We start from the raw sequence: 19,002 nt of genomic DNA, 5'->3' as shown, positions 1-19,002 counted from the left end.
GTATGGGTCATATGAGTACACCGTCATGTCATTCGGCTTAACGAATGCTCCCGCCACCTTCTCTCGTCTGATGAATTATATATTCATGGATTACCTCGACAAGTTCGTCGTGGTTTATTTGGACGATATCCTTGTATTTTCCAAGAACGAGGAAGAACATGCTGGACATCTGCGTCTTGTGCTAGAGAAGCTTCGAGAACATCAGCTGTATGCTAAGTATTCCAAGTGTGAATTCTGGCTTCCCGAAGTAACCTATCTTGGGCATGTCATCTCCAAAGATGGTATTGCCATCAACCCTGAACGAGTTCAGGCTATTCTCGATTGGACTCCTCCGAAGAATGTGAAGCAAGTCCGAAGTTTTCTCGGCCTCGCCAGCTATTGCCGTCGATTCGTCGAGAACTTCTCCAAGATTGCCAGGCCTCTGACTAATTTGTTGCATAAGGGTGTCAAGTTCGACTGGACAGACAAGTGTCAGGAAAGTTTCCAGGCGCTCAAAGACAAGTTGACTTCTGCCCCCGTACTTGCTCCACCTGATACTAAGAAGGACTTCGTCATTTACTGCGACGCTTCCCGTCAAGGATTAGGCTGTGTCCTAATGCAAGAGCGCAGAGTGATTGCTTATGCCTCTCGTCAATTGCGCCCTCACGAAGAAAACTACCCGGTTCACGACCTCGAGCTTGCTGCTGTCATTCATGCACTGAAGCAGTGGCGACATTACCTTCTCGGTAATCGTTGCGAGATCTTCACCGACCATCAAAGTCTGAAGTATCTGTTTACTCAGCCAGATTTGAACCTACGCCAGCAAAGATGGATGGAGACTGTTGCAGACTTTGACGTGGATATATCATATACCCCCGGCAAGGCTAATGTAATGGCTGATGCCCTGAGCCGCAAGTCTTACTGCAACCACCTCCAGGTCCACAAAGTTCAGCCCTCGCTTGTCGAAGAATTTAGAGGGCTGAACCTCCATATTGTTCCCCCGGGATCACTCGCTCCCCCTCCCGAAGGTTTCCCCAAACAGAACCTCCATGTTGTTCCCAAGGGTTCTCTCAATACCCTGGTTGCGAAACCAGATCTTGTGGACACCATCAAATGGATACAGAAGTGTGACGATGAAGTCCTCAAGATTAAGCGCGACCTCAAAAGGGGAAAGCCCTCATTCTTCACGATCGCCGACGATGGCGCCTTGTATTTCAAAGGCCGCTTAGTGGTACCATGTTCGAAGAAAAACCTGGATAAGACTAAAAGGGTTATGCAAGAAGCTCATGATACGCCTCTGTCCATCCATCCTGGTAGTACAAAGATGTATCAGGAGATTTGTCAAAGATTCTGGTGGTCTAATATGAAGCAGGACATTGCTCGTTATGTTGCTGAGTGTGACATTTGTCGCCGAATCAAAGCAAAGCATCAAAGGCCTGCTGGAACTCTGCAACCTATCTCTATTCCTGAATGGAAATGGGACCATGTTGAGATGGACTTCGTCACTGGTTTTCCCAAATCGCAGAAAGGTAATGATGCTATTCTTGTCGTCATTGACCGGCTTTCCAAAGTTGCCCATTTCCTGGCGGTCAAAGAGACAATCACTGCTAGTCAGCTTGCTACTCTCTACATGGCTAGAATTGTTTCACTTCACGGTATCCCACTGGTTATCAGTTCAGACCGTGGCAGCTTATTCACTTCAAGATTTTGGGCGAGTTTCCAAGAAGCTATGGGGACTCATCTGTCGTTCAGTACTGCGTTCCATCCTCAGTCGCAAGGACAGGTTGAACGTGTCAACCAAGTTCTCGAAGACATGCTTCGAGCTTGTGTAATCTCATTCGGCAAGAAATGGGAGGAATCTCTTCCATATGCCGAGTTCTCTTATAATAATAGCTATCAAGCTAGTCTGAAGATGTCCCCCTTCGAAGTGCTTTATGGACGAAAGTGTCGAACCCCTCTGAACTGGTCAGAAACTGGGGAACGCCCACTCTTCGGTCCGGATATTATCCAACAGGCCGAAGAACAAGTTCGCATTATTCGCGAGAATCTCAAGACTGCTCAGTCACGTCAGAAAAGTCAGTATGACCGTCATCACCAAGACATGGTCTATCAACCTGGCGAAAAGGCTTATCTTCGAGTTACCCCAATGAAGGGTGCTCACCGCTTCGGGATCAAGGGCAAGCTAGCTCCTCGCTATATCGGTCCTTTCACTATTCTCGAAAGGCGTGGTAAAGTGGCATATCAACTGGAGCTTCCGCCGAACCTTTCTCAGGTTCACGATGTGTTCCACGTGTCACAACTCCGACGCTGCTTCAAGGACCCAATCCGAGCAGTGGATCATGAAGTGCTCGAATTGCAGCAGGACCTCTCCTATAAAGAGCATCCGGTCCGCATTCTCGACCAAGCTGAACGCCGCACACGTCAGAAGGCGATCAAGTTCCTCAAAGTCCAGTGGTCGAACCACTCTGAAGACGAAGCCACCTGGGAACGCGAGGATCGTCTGCGTGATGAATACCCCGCACTCTTTCCTTCTACCTCCTAAATCTCGGGACGAGATTTCTTGTAGTGGAGGAGAATTGTGACGCCCGGGTAATTAAGCTACAGTAATCCTCACTAATGATGCCACGTCACCTCTGTCACTGTACTTAATCTCGGGTTAAATCAAAACGGTTTCGAAATTCAATTCAAAATTATGATGGTAATAAAAGTTTTCAAAAAAAGTAATCAAACTAAAATGTTCGGGGGTTGTCAAAAATTACAAGGTTAGTTATGGTGGGGTGCACACATTTTTATAAAGTGTCTGAATATTTTAAAATGAAATAAGACAAAAGAGAAAATACAAAAGAGAAAAACTAAAACCTAAGCTAACAGAAAAAAAAAAGAGGGAACCCCCCCCTCCCACGGCCCACTGGCCCAACTGGTCGGCCAGCCCGCCAGGCCCCCCCGGCCGCCCCCCCCCCCCACCACTTAACCCCACGACCCCCACTACCCAAACCCTAATTCCCCCCCGTCGCCCCACTTCCTCCTCCCGATCCGATCTGGATCGGGATCGATCCCTGTCAACCTCGCCCGAGACGCCCATCCCCGGCGCTGCCCCGCCCCGTCACCGGACCTCCTTCGCGCCCATCCTCTCCCTCGCGTGGCGCCCGCCGGAAGCCGCGGCCTCGACCCGTCGCCGCCCGGAGCTCGACGCGCCTCCGCCTCCCCGCTGGAACTGCCTCCCCGTCTCCGTCGCGCGTCCCCGACCTCCACCTCGCCCCCCGCTGCCCGAATCCCTACCGGCCCCGTGAGCTTCCCCCGCCCTCCTCTCTGCTGCCGTGTCGCGCGCATGCTCTTCCGTGGCCACGCCCTCTCCCCCGTGCTCGGCTCCGCCGCCCGACGGTGCTCGTGGACAGCCGCACCCGACCAACCCGCGGCGCCCGCGCCCTCACCGCCCCGTAGCTTGCCGCGCGCGCACGCCCCGCGCCTAGCGGGGCCTCCTTCCCCTCACCGCGCTCCGCCCCTGGCCTCCTCCTCCTCCTGCTGCCTCAGGCCGCCGTCGTTCGCCACCGCGTGCGCGCCCGCTACCACTGCCCATGTCCGCCTCCCTCCCCCCCCGCTCACCGCTGCTGCCCGCTGTGGGCTCGGCCGTGCGCTTGCGCCAGTCGCAGCCGCTGCCGCCCTTCCCCGTGGCAGCCCCGTCTTCTGCCACGGCTCCGTCGCGCCGCCTAGTCCGCTCCCCGGCCGACTCCCCATGGCCCGTGCCTCGCCGTGCCTCGTCTCCGCTCGCCGTGGCCCCGACTGGCTACGACCAGTTCGGGCGCCCCGCAGCGCCCCAGCGCTCGTGCCCGCAATGGCCATGGGCCTATGACAGCCGGGCCCCGCGGCCCCAAAACGTTTACAAAAAAAATATAAATGTTAAAAACAAAGAAAAATAATAATTAAATAAATAGAATTAATAATTAATTAATTAAAGAATTAATTAACTTAACTAAACTTGGGTTAATTAAACCGAACAATTAATTAAACTAATTAATCACAATTAGATTAACCAAATAACTAATTAAACTAACAGCTGTTAGTTAATTAAATAGTCAATGACAGTGGGGCCCACCCCCTAATTAATCATGTTTAGGTTAATTAAAATTGATTAATCAAATATGACACTGACAGGTGGGACCCATGCGTCAGGTTGACCTGGTCAACTGCTGACGTCATGCTGACGTCATGATGACGTCAGCAGACACTATTCTGGATAATGTTGATTAAATTAAATAAATAAATCCTAAAAATGATTTAAATCTTTTAAAATTTATATAAAATAAACCGTAGCTCGGATGGAAAAGCTTTGTACATGAAAGTTGCTCAGAACGACGAGACGAATCCGGATACGCACCCCGTTCGTCCGCCACACCCCTCTAACCTATCGAACTCGCAACTTTCCCCCTCCGGCTCCTCTGTCCGAAAACGCGAAACACCGGGGATACTTTCCCGGATGTTATCCCCCTTCACCGGTATCACCTACTACCGCGTTAGGGCACCTCTAACACCGTAACTTGTCATGTCATGCATCACTATGCATATGCTTGCATTATATTTATCGTTTCTTCCCCCTCTTCTCTCTCTAGACACCGAGACCGACGCCGCTGCTACCCCGTACGACTACGGTGTTGACGACCCCTCTCTCTTGCCAGAGCAACCAGGCAAGCCCCCCCCCCTTTGATCACCAGATACCGCCTACTCTTCTCTATATTGCTTGCATTAGAGTAGTGTAGCATGTTACTGCTTCCCGTTAATCCTATACTGATGCATAGCCTGTCCTTGCTACTACTGTTGTTACCTTTACCTGCAAACCTACTGCTTAGTATAGGATGCTAGTTATCATCAGTGGCCCTACATTCTTGTCCGTCTGCCATGCTATACTATTGGGCCGTGATCACTCGGGAGGTGATCACGGGTATATACTATATACTTTAAACATGATACATGTGGTGACTAAAGACGGGTAGGCTCGTAGGAGCACCCGCGAGTGGATCTTTGAGGCGGAGCGACAGGGCAGGTTCCGACCACCTAGGAAAGAGGTGGGCCTGGCCCTGGTCAGCGTTCGCGGATATTTAACACGTTTAACGAGATCTTGGTATTTGATCTGAGTCTGGCCATTTGGTCTATACGCACTAACCATCTACGCGGGAGTAGTTATGGGTATCCCGGCGTCGTGGTATCAGCCGAAGCCTTCTTGACGTCAGCGACGGAGCGGCACGCGCTGGATTGGACTGGAACGCCACTAGGCTAGGTCTGCTTCCGGCCGCCCTCGCAACGTGCAGGTGTGCTAAGGGCGATGGGCCCAGACCCCTGGGCGCTTAGGTTTAGACCGGCGTGCTGACCTCTCTGTTGGTCTAGGTGGGGCTGCGACGTGTTGATCTTCCGAGGCCGGGCATGACCCAGGAAAGTGTGTCCGGCCAAATGGGATCGAGCGTGTTGGGGTATGTGGTGCACCCCTGCAGGGAAGTTAATCTATTCGAATAGCCGTGATCTTCGGTAACAGGACGATTTGGAGTTGTACCTTGACCTTATGACAACTAGAACCGGATACTTAATAAAACACACCCTTCCAAGTGCCAAATACAACCGGTGGTCGCTCTCTCACAGGGCGACGAGGGGAGGATCATCGGTTAGGATTATGCTATGCGATGCTACTTGGAGGACTTCAGTCTACTCTCTTCTACATGCTGCAAGACGGAGGCTGCCAGAAGCGTAGTCTTCGACAGGACTAGCTATCCCCCTCTCTTTCCAGCATTCTGCAGTCCAGTCCACATATGATACCCTTACTCCATTTGATACCCATGCATATGTAGTGTAGCTTCTTGCTTGCGAGTACTTTGGATGAGTACTCACGGTTGCTTTCTCCTTCTTTTCCCTCTATCCCTTCTACCTGGTTGTCGCAACCAGATGTTGGAGCCCAGGAGCCAGACGCCACCGTCGACGACGACCCCTACACCGGAGGTGCCTACTACTACGTGATGCCCGCTGACGACGACCAGGAGTAGTTAGGAGGATCCCAGGCAGGAGGCCTGCGCCTCTTTCGATCCGTATCCCAGTTTGTGCTAGCCTTCTTAAGGCAACCTTGTTTAACTTATGTCTGTACTCAGATATTGTTGCTTCCGCTGACTCGTCTATGATCGAGCTCTTGTATTCGAGCCCCCGAGGCCCCTGGCTTGTAATATGATGCTTGTATGACTTATTTTTATTTGTAGAGTTGTGTTGTGATATCTTCCCGTGAGTCCCTGATCTTGATCGTACACGTTTGCGTGTATGATTAGTGTACGATTGAATCGGGGGCGTCACAATCGAACACCCATAGAGTTCTGGTGTTGATCATGCTTTGCACGTGGAAGAGGTTTAGTCAACGAAACTGCGACATTCAGGTCCGTATGCACTTTACAAATCTCTATGTCTCCATCTTGAACATTTTCCCGAATGGAGTTGAAGCGACGCTTGATATGCCTGGTCTTCTTGTGAAACCTGGGCTCCTTGGCAAGGGCAATAGCTCCAGTGTTGTGACAGAAGAGAGTCATCGGGCCCGACGCATTGGGAATAACTCCTAGGTCGGTAATGAACTCCTTCATCCAGATTGCTTCATGTGCTGCCTCTGAGGCTGCCATGTACTCCGCTTCACATGTAGATCCCGCCACGACGCTTTGCTTGCAACTGCACCATTCAAAATATACACGTATCCGGTTTGTGACTTGGAGTCATCTAGATCTGTGTCGAAGCTAGCATCAACGTAACCCTTTATGATGAGCTCTTCGTCACCTCCATAAACGAGAAACATATCCTTAGTCCTTTTCAGGTACTTCAGGATATTCTTGACCGCTGTCCAGTGTTCCATGCCAGGATTACTTTGGTACCTTCCCACCAAACTTACGGCAAGGTTTACATCAGGTCTAGTACATAGCATGACATATATAATAGACCCTATGGCCGAGGCATAGGGGATGACACTCATCTTTTCTCTATCTTCTGCCATGGTCGGGCATTGAGCCATGCTCAATCTCACACCTTGCAATACAGGCAAGAACCCCTTCTTGGACTGATCCATATTGGACTTCTTCAATATCTTGTCAAGGTATGTGCTTTGTGAAAGACCAATGAGGCGTCTCGATCTATCTCTATAGATCTTGATGCCTAATATGTAAGCAGCTTCTCCAAGGTCCTTCATTGAAAAACACTTATTCAAGTAGGCCTTTATGCTTTCTAAGAGTTCTATATCATTTCACATCAATAGTATGTCATCCACATATAATATGAGAAATGCTATAGAGCTCCCACTGACTTTATTGTAAACACAGGTTCTCCATAAATCTGCGTAAACCCAAACGCTTTGATCATCTCATCAAAACGAATGTTCCAACTCCGAGATGCTTGCACCAGCCCATAGATCGAGCGTTGGAGCTTGCATACCTTGTCAGCATTCTTAGGATCGACAAAACCTTCTGGCTGCATCATATACAATTCTTCCTTAAGGAAACCATTAAGGAATGTCATTTTGACGTCCATTTGCCATATCTCATAATCATAGAATGTGACAATTGCTAACATTATTCGAACAGACTTCAGCTTCGCTACGGGTGAGAAGGTCTCATCGTAGTCAACCCCTTGAACTTGTCGATAACCCTTAGCGACAAGCTGAGCCTTATAGATGGTTACATTACCATCCGCATGTGTCTTCTTCTTAAAGATCCATTTATTTTCTATGGCTCGCCGATCATCGGGCAAGTCAGTCAAAGCCCATACTTCGTTTTCATACATGGATCCTATCTCGGATTTCATGGCTTCAAGCCATTTGTCGGAATCCAGGCCCGCCATCGCTTCTTCATAGTTCGAAGGTTCACCATTGTCTAACAACATGATTTCCAGGACAGGGTTGCCGTACCACTCTGGTGCAGAACGTGTCCTTGTGGACCTACGAAGTTCATTAACTTCCTCTCTAGTCGGTGCAGGCACCACAGAAAGTTTTTCTTGAGTTGCGCTACTCTCCGTTTCAAGAGGCAATACTTCATCAAGTTCTACTTTCCTCCCACTTACTTCTTCCGAGAGAAACTCTTTCTCTAGAAAGGATCCATTCTTGGCAACAAAGATCTTGCCTTCGGATCTGAGGTAGAAGGTATACCCAATAGTTTCCTTAGGGTATCCTATGAAGACGCATTTTTCCAATTTGGGTTCGAGATTTTCAGGTTGAAGTTTCTTGACATAAACATCACATCCCCAAACTTTCAGAAACAACTGCTTAGGTTTCTTCCCAAACCACAATTCATACGGTGTCGTCTCAACGGATTTCGACGAAGCAATATTTAAAGTGAATGCGGCAATCTCTAGAGCATAACCCCAAAATGATAGCAGTAGATCGATAAGAGACATCATAGATCGCACCATATCCAATAGAGTGCGATTACGACGTTCAGACACACCATTACGCTGAGGTGTTCCAGGCGGCGTGAGTTGTGAAAAAATTCCACATTTCCTTAAGTGCGTGCCAAATTTGTGACTCAAATATTCCCCTCCATGATCTGATCGTAAGAACTTTATTTTCCTGTCACATTGATTCTCAACCTCACTCTGAAATTCCTTGAACTTTTCAAAGGTCTCAGACTTGTGTTTCATCAAGTAGACATACCCATATCGACTTAAGTCATCAGTGAGGGTGAGGACATAACGATAACCACCACGAGCCTCAACACTCATTGGACCGCACACATCAGTATGTATGATTTCCAATAAGTGGGTTGCTCGCTCCATTGTTCCGGAGAACGGAGTCTTGGTCATTTTGCCCATGAGGCATGGTTCGCACGTATCTAATGATTCGTAATCAGGAGACTCCAAAAGTCCATCTGCATGGAGTTTCTTCAGGCGTTTGACACCAATGTGACCAAGGCGGCAGTGCCACAAGTATGTGGGACTATCATTATCAACCTTGCATCTTTGGCATTCACACTATGAATATGTGTAACATCACGTTCGAGATTCAATGAGAATAAACCATTGACCAGCGGGGCATGACCATAAAACATATCTCTCATATAAATAGAACAACCATTATTCTCAGATTTAAATGAGTAGCCATCTCCCATTAAACGAGATCCAGATACAATGTTCATGCTTAAAGCTGGTACTAAATAACAATTATTGAGGTTTAAAACTAATCCCGTAGGTAAATGTAGAGGTAGCGTGCCGACGGCGATCACATCGACCTTGGAACCATTCCCGACGCGCATCGTCACCTCGTCCTTCGCCAGTCTCCACTTATTCCGCAGCTCCTGTTTTGAGTTACAAATATGAGCACCCGCACCGGTATCAAATACCCAGGAGCTACTACGAGCGCTGGTTAGGTACACATCAATAACATGTATATCACATGTACCTTTGGTATTGCCGGCCTTCTTATCCGCTAACTACTTGGGGCAGTTCCGCTTCCAGTGACCGTTTACCTTGCAATAAAAGCACTCAGTCTCAGGCTTGGGTCCATGCTTTGGCTTCTTCCTGGCAACTGGCTTACCGGGCGTGGCAACTCCCTTGCCATCCTTCTTCAAGTTCTTCTTACCCTTGCCTTTCTTGAACTTAGTGGTTTTATTCACCATCAACACTTGATGTTCCTTTTTTATCTCCACCTCCGCTGATTTCAGCATTGAATATACCTCAGGAATGGTCTTTTCCATCCCCTGCATATTGAAGTTCATCACAAAGCTCTTGTAGCTAGGTGGGAGTGACTGAAGGATTCTGTCAACGACCGCATCATCCGTGAGATTAACTCCCAGCTGAGATAAGCGGTTGTGCAACCCAGACATTTTGAGTATGTGCTCGCTGATAGAACTATTCTCCTCCATCTTACAACTGTAGAACTTGTCGGAGACTTCATATCTCTCAACCCGGGCATGAGCTTGGAAAACCATTTTCAGCTCTTGGAACATCTCATATGCTCTGTGCTGCTCAAAACGCTTTTGGAGCCCCGGTTCTAAGCTGTAAAGCATGCCGCACTGAACTAGGGAGTAATCATCACTATGCGACTGCCAGGCGTTCATAACGTCTTGAGTTGCTGGGAAAACAGGTGCTTCACCTAGCGGTGCATCAAGGACATATGCTTTCTTGGCAGCTATGAGGATAATCCTCAGGTTACGGACCCAGTCCGTGTAGTTGTTGCCATCGTCTTTCAACTTGGTTTTCTCTAGGAACGCGTTGAAGTTGAGGGCAACATTAGCGTGGGCCATTTGATCTACAAGACATATTGCAAAGTTTTAGACTATGTTCATGATAATTAAGTTCATCTAATCAAATTATTTAATGAACTCCCACTCAGATAGACATCCCTCTAGTCCTCTAAGTGATACATGATCCGAGTCAACTAGGACGTGTCCGATCATCACGTGAGACGGACTAGTCATCATCGGTGAACATCTTCATGTTGATCGTATCTTCTATACGACTCATGTTCGACCTTTCGGTCTTCCGTGTTCCGAGGCCATGTCTGTACATGCTAGGCTCGTCAAGTCAACCTAAGTGTATTGCGTGTGTAAATCTGGCTTACACCCATTGTATGCGAACGTCAGAACCTATCACACCCGATCATCACGTGGTGCTTCAGAACAACAGACCGTAGCAATGGTGCACAGTTAGGGGGAACACTTTCTTGAAATTATTGCGAGGGATCATCTTATTTATGCTACCGTCCTTCTAAGCAAATAAGATGTAAAACATGATAAACATCACACGTAATCAAATAGTGACATGATATGGCCAATATCATTTTGCTCCTTTTTGATCTCCATCTTCGGGGCGCCATGATCATCATCGTCACCGGCTTGACACCATGATCTCCATCATCATGATCCTTGTCATCGTGTCTTCATGAAGTTGTCTTTTCAACTATTACTTCTACTACTATGGATAACAGTTTATCAATAAAGTAAAGTAATTACATGACGCTTATGTTGACACGCAGGTCATAAATAAATTAAGACAACTCCTATGGCTCCTATCGGTTGTCATACTCATCGAGATGCAAGTCGTGATTCCTATTACAAGAACATGATCAATCTCATACATCACATATATCATTCATCACATCCTTTTGGCCATATCACATCACACGACATATGCTGCAAGAACAAGTTAGATGTCCTCTAACTTTTGTTGCAAATTTTTACATGGCTGCTATAGGTTTCTGGCAAGAACGTTTCTTACCTACGCCAAAACCACAACGTGATATGCCAATTTCTATTTACCCTTCAAAAGGACCCTTTTCATCTAATCCGATCTGACTAAAGTGGGAGAGACAGACACCCGCTAGCAACCTTATGCAACTAGTGCATGTCAGTCGGTGGAACCTGTCTCACGTAAGTGTACGTGTAAGGTCGGTCCGGGCCGCTTCATCCCATGATGCCGCCGAATCAAGATAAGACTAGTAATGGCAAGTAAATTGACAAAATCGACGCCCGCAACAACTTGTGTTCTACTTGTGCATAAAAACTACACATAGACCTAGCTCATGATGCCACTGTTGGGGATCGTAGCAAAAATTTAAAACTTTCTACGTATCACCAAGATCAATCTATGGAGTCATCTAGCAACGAGGGAGAGAGGAGTGCATCTACATACCCTTGTAGATCGCGAGGGGAAGCGTTCAAGAGAACGGGGTTGATGGAGTCGTACTCGTCGTGATCCAAATCACCGATGATCCTAGCGCCGAACGGACGGCACCTCCGCGTTCAACACACGTACGGAGAGGAGACGTCTCCTCCTTCTTGATCCAGCAAGGGGGGGGAGAAGTTGATGGAGATCCAGCAGCACGAGGGCGTGGTGGTGGAAGCAGCGGGATTCCAGCATGGCTTCGCCAAGCGCTACTGGAGGAGGAAGAGGTGTCACAGGAGGGAGACGGAGGCGCCAGGGCTTAGGGTGCGATTGCCCTCCCTCCCCTCCACTATATATAGGGGCTAGGGGGGCGCATGCCCCCTTGGAGATCCCATCTAGAGGGGGGGTGGCGTCCCTCGGGGGGGCAACGGCCCCCTTAGGGTTTCCAACCAGGGGGGCATGCCCCCTCGGGGGGCAACGACCCCCTAGGGTTTCCAACCCTAGGTGCCTTGGGCCCTTTGGTGGGGCACACCAGCCCACCAGGGGCTAGTTCCCATGCCACTTCAGCCCATGGGGCCCTCCGGGATAGGTGGCCCCACCCAGTGGACCGCCGGGACCCTTTCGGTGGTCCTGGTACAATACCGGTGACCCCCGAAACTCTCCTGGTTGCCGAAACTGGACTTCCTATATATAAATCCTTACCTCCAGACCATTCCAGAACTCCTCGTGGCGTCCGGGATCTCATCCGGGACTCCGAACAACTTTCGGTTAACCGCATACTAATATCTCTACAACTCTAGCATCATCGAACCTTAAGTGTGTAGACCCTACGCATTCAGGAGACACCTAGACATGACCGAGACAACTCTTCGGTCAATAACCAACAGCGGGATCTAGATACCCATGTTGGCTCCCACACGCTCCACGATAATCTCATCAGATGAACCACGATGTCGAGGATTCAATCAATCTCGTATACAATTCCCTTTGTCTATCGGTACGATACTTGCCCGAGATTCGATCGTCGGTATACCGATACCTTGTTCAATCTCGTTACGACAAGTCTCTTTACTCGTTCCCATAACACATCATCCCGTGAACAACTCCTTGATCACATTTAGCTCATTATAATGATGTCCTACCGAGTGGCCCCAGAGATACCTCTCCGTCATTACTATGTTTGTCTTGAGGCCGAAAACATTACGGTAAGGGTTGAGCAGGGGAGGGGGAAGACAAAGCAAAAAGATTAAAAAGGGCTGATGCGCCGTTGCTACCCTAACAAAGAAGGTGCAATTCTTCTAGGGAACAAGGTGTGTCGTTGACACCCACACGTCACAAATCCCACAGTAGGCATACTAACAAGTTCACACACAAGTACAACAGAAAAGGTAAACATTCATATCAAACTCGGGTTCACAGGACACGGTCATATTCATAGCAAACATTCACAATCAACAACTCAAAAGATTCATATATACACAAGTTCAGCATGTCTATGCATCCAAATGATTGATAGATCACATGACAATATTCATAGATAATTCACAAAAAGATTCAGCTATACACATGTTCAGTATGTTTATGCATCCAAATGATTGAGATCACAGCAAATATCATCCATGGATGAACTTTAATTACCTTGGGTACAGACTAGTAAATGGTGTTCAGTCGGAAGGATATGGTGCCAATATGGATGATGAGGATTGGAACACAGATCTCCCTTTGTGCAGTTCCATCGAAATGAACTAACTATTCCATTCGGACATTCCAGTTAAACAACACAAAAGTCACTTCTTTTAGAAGTGTTTGCACAATGCACCAAAAGGTCACAACAACAACCAGGTGAAATGGATATCGCTGTTTGCACAAATATCTACAAAGGAAACAGTCAGAGTCTCAAACAATTACAGGCAAAAACATTTGGCTAAACTTGTCATAGCTTATAACAGTTGCATGGCTTCATTTTACCAGGGGCATTAGATTAATAACAGCTAAATATTTGGTATAAGGGCATGGGACAGTGGGTGCACCAGCAGTCCAGCACCATGTACCTAAACCGGGGCATAAAGTGGTGTTTCAGAGTTTGTTTCCCCGAGAAACAAACATCCAAGAAAAATATCTGGGTTGGTCCCATTTTTGTTAACTCTAGCCACCTACTCCTATGTTTTTTTGGAAATGGAGGTGTGCCCCTGGCCTCTGCATCATAATGATGCAAGCAGCCATCTTATGTGTGGATAGTAAATCTAGTCCTGGTCATACCACTGTGTACAGCGTTTCCCCTATATTTCCCTTTTCGACCAAGAGACCGGTTGGATGACCAGTTTATACTACTTTCACCCCCTATCCTTCCTTTTTCTACCAAGTCCGATGCACATACTAAATTCCCCCACCCCCACTTTATTTCTTGTTTGAACCAAGTACAAGATTCGACTCCATGAACTAGCTTTACCACTAAGAATAGAAGAATAAAATAGGTGACGTTGGACCATCCGATCGAGAGGGGCTGAGAGGCAGAAAATGATGCACATGCAGCGATGTAGCGACCTGGGGAAGTAGAGCTACAGCGGTTTCGAAGGAAGATATAAATGAAGGTCATCAGGATATGGATAGGTGGGCGGCGGGAGGCCGGATCCGCCCACACTAGGGCAACGATGAAGGGATAGGAGGACCTCCCACGCCGGCGCTCGGCCAAAGATAACGGTGCGGCCGACAGTGGGTCTCCTCCCTCGCTGTCGATGACGGCCTAAACGCTGCCCCTCCTCCCCTTCACCGGCGGAGGGGGATACGTCCGCATCTATAACCAGCGGTGAGGATAGAAAGACACTGTTTTTGAAGGGAGAAAGACAGTGTTACCACCACAATCTTGTTTAGATCTGGAGAGGATGAGAGTGTGTGAATAGAGCAACCCTAGCAAGCAAGCACGGAGGCTCCGGCCTATATATACGTAGTGGGGTAGTTTTCCTTTTTCACACCATCAAAACAATCATTTAAAATTGTATACGTGCCAGGTCGCCATTTTTTTTGTTGTTGATTGTTTTATGAGATAGCTACCCGCTTATTCCAAGTGGTGTTACGGTGTGCCAGGTCACGCTTTGTATCGTTCTAGTCTGGTACAAGACCCTCCATTAAATGAACAACCACCCCTCGTAAAAATTGTGAACAAGCCCACGGCTAAAATTATCAGAAACGTGGGCTGCCCCAACATGCATTATTATTTATATTTTCTACTCCCTCCATTCCTAAATATAAGTCTTTTTAGACATTTCAAATGGACTACAACATACGGATGTATGTAGACATATTTTAAAGTATGGACTCATTCATTTTGCTCCGTATGTAGTCACTTGTTAGAATCTCTAAAAAGACTTATATTTGGGAATAGATGGAGTATGTGGGAGTATCCTCAAAACAAAAGATGAGAGTACAATATTTATTGGGCCCCTTTGTAATTGGTGCTAAATTTTAACCAAAGATTTATCTGACAAAATGTTAGTGCATGTTACCAAAAATTATATCATTTGATTCATATTTGAACGTAGTTTTCAATGATGTAGGGGTTGTTTGGTTTCCAGCCACACTTTGCCAGACCTGACCTTAGACAAATTTGACCAAGTTAGGTGGGTGTTTGGTTCTAGCCACACCTAAGACATGAATTTTTTATTAGCAGTGAACCCCACATGTCATAGACACAAAAAGTGTGGCAAGATTCCCTTAGGCAAGACAAAGTGGGTCTAACAATTTGAGAAACTCAAGTTAGGCAAGTGTGGCAAAAATAATGTGGCAACATAAGACAAACATAGTTATAATCCAAACAGCCCCGTAATTTTTTGTGACATGCATGAACATTTGGTTAGTTAAATTTGTAGTCAAAATTTGGCAAGGTGCATCAAATCAACACATGCAAGTATCAAAAGGAAAGTCACGGCATGCATGCATGCGTTGTACTCCCTCCGTTTCCAAATATAAGTCCTTTTAGAGATTGCAACAAGTGACTACATATGAAGCAAAATGAGTGAATCTACACTCTAAAATATGTCTACATACATCTGTATGTTGTAGTCCATTTGAAATGTCTAAAAAGACTTATATTTAGGAACAGAGGGAGTAACTAATGCATCGGTAAACACAAAATATTGAAATATATCGAGTGCAATGCTTTGATGTGTCGTCAACTCATACAAGACCGAGAAGTTTGATTACTACAACGCCCTCTCGCCTTAACAGCACCTGCCTTTGGCTGCATGACAGGTGGGCCACCGACCTGTTGGGCCCACCTGTCATAGACGCAAAGGCAGGAGTAGTAAGTCAATGAAGCTAGGTCCCTCCCTCACCCATGAGCGTGGTGGCTGGCAGGACTAGGAGAAGCTTTCCCTCCCGCACGCGGTGGACATGCAGCAGTTCAAGCGGTGTTAGATGGCCAGAAGCATACTATAGTACTCCACTACAGTAGTACTCCATCATTGTTCGACTTCCCGAAGAGGTGAAGAGCCAAGCGCAGCCCGGATGCTCATGTGGCAGTTTCATGTGTAGAGTAGTCTAGGATAGCGTGTACCATGCCTATAAGCTTAAAATTGTTGGGGTCGGCTCCATGTTTTTTTGATTAAAATAATCTTGTGGCCCTACCTGTCATCCTGGTGATTCTCATTTGCACGCTCATCTGGTTAAGACAGGAATATATATTTTAATTTATGGTGGGGTAAATGTTAGAGGTTGCAGCAAATGGAAGTATTGTACACTGCGGGTCTTTTAGCCAAGTTTAGAGGCAACCATGTGGAGCTAGTGCTATGATGTGTCGTGTCAACTCGTACAATGAGGAGAAGCTTGATTTTACTACTACACGCCTTCTCCCTCGCCCATGCGCGCGGTGGCTATCCCTCCCGCATGCAGTGGACGGAATGCAGCAGTGGATTCGATACTACTGTAGAAGTAGTAGTAACATCATTGTTCGTCTTCTTGGAGAGGCGAAGAGCCAAGCGCAAACCGAACGTGGCAGTTGCGAACGCTCGCGTGGCAGTCTTTGTGTAGGGGTGGGGCGTGGTGCAGAGCCTCGGAGTACGCATATAGCCAGGCTCTTGCATGAGACAAAATTGCTATTTGAGACCACTATTGTAGTACTAGTACTTGCTAGTATAGCCCTGTAAACCGGAAAGGAGTATTTACCTTTCTAGAGATTTCACCGTGTGCAGTACTGGCTCAAATCTCAAATCTCATCAATAAGGCATTTTGTGATTGGAGGAATGTATCTCGTACTTTACAAAGAGTTGCCGGCAGTGTGGCCGTCATGACCTGTCATATCACAAAACCCACCTTTACCAGTAGTGGTAAAGTGACCATGAAGTGGCCTCAAAGTTGGATTGGACGAAGCAACCATCATTTCACTGGAACGCTCATTGAAGCCCTTTCTCCCCTTTCTTGAAGAAAACCTCACTCCAGGCCACTCACTTCTGCCATTTTTCTTCTGTACCGACGAAGGAAAGTTGGGCGAATCAGTGATGCCGTTATATTTTCATTCCAAGAATCTTCTTTTTGGAAAGCACTGACCGATTCTCACAGCCTATTCTTTTCCCTTTTTCATTGCGATTGTGGTTTCCTTTCGATTGCTTTTTGTTTGTCAGTTCATTGATGGATGCTGGAGCACTAGCCAAAGAGTTGCCGGCGGACAACCCACTAGAGACAGCGATCTCTAGGAAGCAAGCACCGACCAACGAGTTGACCATGTTGGCGGGCCAACCCATGGAGATGAAGAACTCCAAGAAACAAGCACTGGCCAAAAAGTTGCCGATGTTGGCGGACGAACTCCTCAAAGAAAGTTGGAAGAATAGCAAGGGCCCCACCGTGCCTACCCCAGAAACTCTAATGGCCACCTATGCAAGGCTCAAGGCCGAGTTTGAGGAGATTGTCGCCGTTGAGAAGCAGTATTCCCCTGGCAAGGTGATGGCCCCCATCGAGTACGAGGAAATGGCACCCGGAGGGATGGGATCCTCCGGTGAGCTGCACAAGGTAAAAAATAATGGCTTACCATAGTTGTGGTTTTTGATTATTTGCAATGTGCTTGCTAATATATTAGGGTTGTGCAGGTGCCGGTGGACGTCCTTGATGATTCTGATGTCGCGGCCCGTCCTGTGGAGAACGCCCCAGAGATCGTTTTCGATGTCGCGGTCTATCCTATTGACATGGCCCCAGAGATCGATTTCGATGCTGCTGTCCATCCTATGGACAGCGCCCCGAAGATCGATTCCGATGTCACGGTCAGTCCTGTGGACATCGCCCCAGAGATCGATTCCCATGCCATTGTCCGTGCTGTGGTCATTGCCCGAGAGATCGATGACAAGAAATAGTTGGTCGCGCTAATCCTTCAGGGTAGTTTGCATTGCCCTGTGTTTAATTACCAGAATGATGCGTGTAATCAAACCATCTTAGGTCTAGTGCACTGTCTTGTGTGGGTGGTACTTGCTACTTTTGTTTGATAGTGAATCATGTGAACCCTCTCCGAGTTATGGATACAGATGTATCCTCACCAGCTTTTGATGTAATATATCGCATGCTTAGATGTAAGTTTGAACTGTTTATCATATTAGCAGGGCTTGTTTGATGATTCTTGGTGTTGTAGGCTAGCTACTGTGCCAGCTATAGTACTTGCAAAACTCTCACCAAAGAGAAATGTTGGGGCTGATGAGCTCGTGGTACGCTTATACTTATCCGTTGTCGATCGGCCAATAGCCCAAGCTCCTAAAATTGTAGGCTTAGCGATCGATCAGATAATAGTCGACACAGATACATTCAGACCTCATTTGGTTCATAGGGTAGGAAAATCGTAGCAAAAGTACAGAGAGGTACAACACAAAATCATAGCAGTATAGAGACGTACTCCCTCCGTTCCAGAATAGATGACTTAACTTTGTACTACTAACTTTGAAACGGAGGGAGTACAAATCCTAGGCGGGCTAGTTTGGCCTAGTGGGTTTCAGTCATATGACGTGGTACAGTGTTGTCCAATCTTCGCGTGTGGTAGTAGTATTGCGGGTATAATAAGTTTTCTTGAAGAAGAGGAATTCAAAGAAGTCATGATGGTTCCTTCGTCCGACCAACAGCGGGAAAGGTTGGGCCTGTTCTACGACTGGGGTGGACCAGGATAATTTTGGGCATGGCAGGTGGACCAGGACGGTCGACGTCCCACATGTCAATGAATGGAAAGTATTCTTTTCCGGTATAGAGGACGAGCAACGAGTATTCATTGTTTATTTTTGATGAAAGCTATTGTCTCCACTGTTACGACGGGGGAGTGTGAAACACGGCAGCCCAGTGAACTTGGCATGTCCACCACTCCCTCCTTCCTCATGTAATACTACCATAGTGTTGACTATAAGGTTGGCTATAAAGGTTACAACTTTTTCTCACTTTCTCTCTATCTATTTCCTCCCA

This window comes from Triticum urartu, chromosome 4 (assembly GCF_003073215.2).
Source record: "Triticum urartu cultivar G1812 chromosome 4, Tu2.1, whole genome shotgun sequence".
NCBI lineage: Eukaryota > Viridiplantae > Streptophyta > Magnoliopsida > Poales > Poaceae > Triticum > Triticum urartu.
Note: the sequence above shows the minus strand (reverse complement) of the source record.